At 55.9% G+C, this 3,237-nt stretch overlaps 1 pseudogene across 1 annotated transcript; it reads right to left on the reverse strand.

Annotated features, from left to right (window-relative positions):
- Positions 1 to 637: 637 nt before the first annotated feature.
- Positions 638 to 3,231, reverse strand: LOC112617854 (annotated as a pseudogene). Its single transcript, XR_003117976.1, has 5 exons — positions 2,378 to 3,231; positions 2,114 to 2,158; positions 1,707 to 1,951; positions 1,047 to 1,135; positions 638 to 759 (listed from the first exon to the last, which is right to left on the reverse strand). The product of XR_003117976.1 is annotated as a putative uncharacterized protein FLJ46235 (transcript).
- Between the last annotated feature and the right edge of the window lie 6 nt (positions 3,232 to 3,237).

The following is a 3,237-nucleotide window of genomic DNA, read 5'->3' on the forward strand; positions in this document are numbered from 1 at the left end:
AGCTGGACTTGTCAAGACTGCTGGGAGACAGGCAGATTTGTGGCCTGAGGAGGCTGCCGTGAGGCAAATGCTGTTTTCAGAGGATTCCGTGAGGCAGGGAGAAACTTGGCTTTTTGTAGCTGCCATGAGGGAATAGTTTGATTGCTGAGGCTGCCGGGAGGCCGAAGGTGGGCCTGGAAAGCTTTACTTTAAGAAGTCTGTGGCCTACAGAGGCTGCCAGCAGCTTGGCAGGAGTTGGGCCAAAGGAAGTTGTTTTGAGGCAGGAAATGGGCCTGTAGATGCAGCCGGGAGAATGAGCTCGTCCCAGAGATGCCAAGTTCAGGATATTCTGGGCCTGGACAGGCTGCAAAAAGCAAAATCTGTGCCTGGAAAAGTCGCCATGGGGCATAAGCTTGGCCTAAAGAGGCCATTGCAAGGCAGGAGATGGCCCTGTAGAAGCTGCCAAAGGGCAGGATCTTCACCTGAGGATGCCACAGTAAGACATGATCTGGGTCTGCAGGGTCCACTGTGAGGCAGAGGCTGGCCTGTAGAGTCCAACAGTAGACAGAAGGTGGGCCTAAAAAGGCTGATTTGAGGAAGTTTGGGGCTTCAAGAGTCAGTCAGAAGGCAGGCACTGGGCCTGGATAGGGCCTGACAGTCAGGAGTTGGGCCTAAACAGGCCAGTGTGAGGGAGGAGCTGTGCCTGTTGAGGCTGCTGGCAGGCAGTCAGAAACTTAGCCTGGGGCAGCTGCCACGAGGCAAGAGCTGGGCCTGGAGAGGCTGCCAAGATGCAGGAGCTGAGCCTGGAGAAGCCAGTGTGAGGCAAGAGACCAGCCTGTAGAGGCTGACTTGAGGAAGATTTTGGTCTGGAGAGACTGTCGGGGGCAGGAGCTGGGCCTTTCGAGCCTGCTGGGAGGCAGGCAGGAACTTGGCCAAGGACGGACCCCGTTAAGCAAGAGCTGAGCCTGGAGAGGCCATGGTCACGCAGGAGCTGGACCTATTTAAGCTGCTGGGAGGCAGGTTGTGCTAGAGAACCTGATGTAAGAAAGCTTTGGGCCTATAAAGACTGCCAGGAGCTGGGCAAGAGCTGAGCTGAAAGAGGTTGTTGTGACGTAGGAGACGGGCCTGGAGATGCAGCCAGGAGGAAGAGCTGAGCCTGGAGAGGCCATGGTCACGCAGGAGCTGGACCTATTTAAGCTGCTGGGAGGCAGGTTGTGCTAGAGAACCTGATGTGAGAAAGCTTTGGGCCTATAAAGACTGCCAGGAGCTGGGCAAGAGCTGAGCTGAAAGAGGTTGTTGTGACGTAGGAGACGGGCCTGGAGATGCAGCCAGGAGGAAGAGCTGAGCCTGGAGAGGCCCACTTGAGGAAGTTCTGGGCCTGGAGATGCTGCCAACAGGCAAAAGCTCAGCCAGAATGGCCGCTGTGAGGCATGAGCTTGCTCTAGAGAGGTCATTGAGAGGCAGGAGCTGGGCCTGTAGAGGCTGCTGAAAGGCAGGAGCTTGGCCTAGGTGGCCAGGAAAGTCTCCTGCGAGGCAGAGGTTGAGCCTATGGAGGCTGACGGGAGGCAGGAGTTGGGCCTGGAATGGCAGACCTGAGAAAGTTCTTGGTCTAGAGAAGCTGCCAGGATGCAGGAGCTGGGCCTGGAGAGGCCTGGAGAGGCCACCAAGGCATGAGTCCTGCCTAAAGAGGCCAATGTTGGGCAGGAGCTGTGACTGGAGAGGCTGACTTGAGGAAGTTTTGGGCACGGACAGCCTGTCGGGGGGCAGGACCTGGGCCTGGACAGGCCACAGTGAGGCATGAGCTGGGCCTAACGAGGTTAGTGTGAGGCAGGATCTGGGCCCATCGAGCTGGCCGGGAGGCAGGTAGGAGCTTGTTTGGGGAACATGTCCGTGAGGCAAAAGCTGGGCCTGGAGAGGCCATTGTTACGTAGGAGCTGGGCCTGTCCAAGCCATTGGGAGGCAGAGGGTGGGCCTGGAAAGCTTGACTTGAGGCACTTTTGGGCCTTCAAAGGCCACCAGGAACTGGGCAGGAGCTGAGCCAAAAGAGGTTGTTCTGAGGCAGGAGTTGGGCCTCCAGGCACAGCCAGAAGTAAAAGCGCAGCCTGTAGAGGTCACCTGGGGACAGCAGCTGGGCCTGGAGAGGCCAACGAAAGGCAGGAGCGGGGCCTTCAGAGGCCGACTTGTGGACATTTTGGGCCTGGATTTTGTGGCCTGGACTTGAGGACATTTGGGCCTCCTGCAAAGAGGCAGGAGCTGGGACTAAAGAGGCCATTGTAAGGCAAGAGCTGGGCCTGTACAGGCTGCCGGGAGTCAGAAGATGGGCCTCATGAGGCCACTGTAAAACAGGAGCTGGGTCTCGGAAGGTGGCCGTGAGGCAAAAGCTGGCCCTTGGGAGGGCAATGAGAGGCAGGAGCTGGGTCTGGTGAGGTCGACTTGAGAAAGTTCTGGGCCTGGAGAGAAGACTGGGAGGCAGGAGCTGGCTCTAAAGAGGCCGTGGTAACGATGGAGCTGGGCCTGTGGAGGCTGTTGTGAGGCAGTAGCCTTATCCGCGGAGACCGCTGTTAGGTAGGGTACGGGCCTAAATAGACCACTGTGAGTCATGAGCTTGGTCTGTAGAGGCCGACTGGAGAAAGTTTGGGGCCTGGAGAGGCTGCAGAGGCTGCCGGGAGGCAAGACCTGGGCCAAAAGATTCAAGTATGTTACATTTATTAGGTACTTTATTTCCATTATTAAATTGTGATATATAGTAAAGTAATTATAGAACTCACCATAATGTAGAATCAGTGGGCATGTTAAGCTTGTTTTCCTGCAACTAGATGGTCCCATCTGAGCGTGACGGGAGAAAGTGACAGATCATTAGGCATTAGATTCTCATAGGGACAGCAAAACCTAGATGCCTCACATGCACGGTTCACAACAGGGTGTGTGCTCCTATGAGAATCTAATGCTGCTGCTGACCTGAGAGAAGGTGGAGCTCAGGCGGGAATGTGAGCAAAGGGGAGTGGCTGTAAATACAGATGAAGCTTCCCTCACTCACTACCACTCACCTCCTGTTGTGTGGCTCCTTACAGTTCCATGGCTCAGGGGTTGGGGACCCCCGCTCAAGTGCATCCAAAAGGACCCTTCCCACACCAGTCTTCATAGCGGTCAACTGCAGCAACCACTTAGCTCCCAAGGCATGTGCCTCAGTTGGCATTTCATCACAATCAACAGTAAGTGGTAGCTTGAGTCACTGTGAGGTCACTTACCGGAAATCAC

The sequence above is a fragment of the Theropithecus gelada genome, unplaced genomic scaffold (genome assembly GCF_003255815.1).
Source record: "Theropithecus gelada isolate Dixy unplaced genomic scaffold, Tgel_1.0 HiC_scaffold_5226, whole genome shotgun sequence".
NCBI lineage: Eukaryota > Metazoa > Chordata > Mammalia > Primates > Cercopithecidae > Theropithecus > Theropithecus gelada.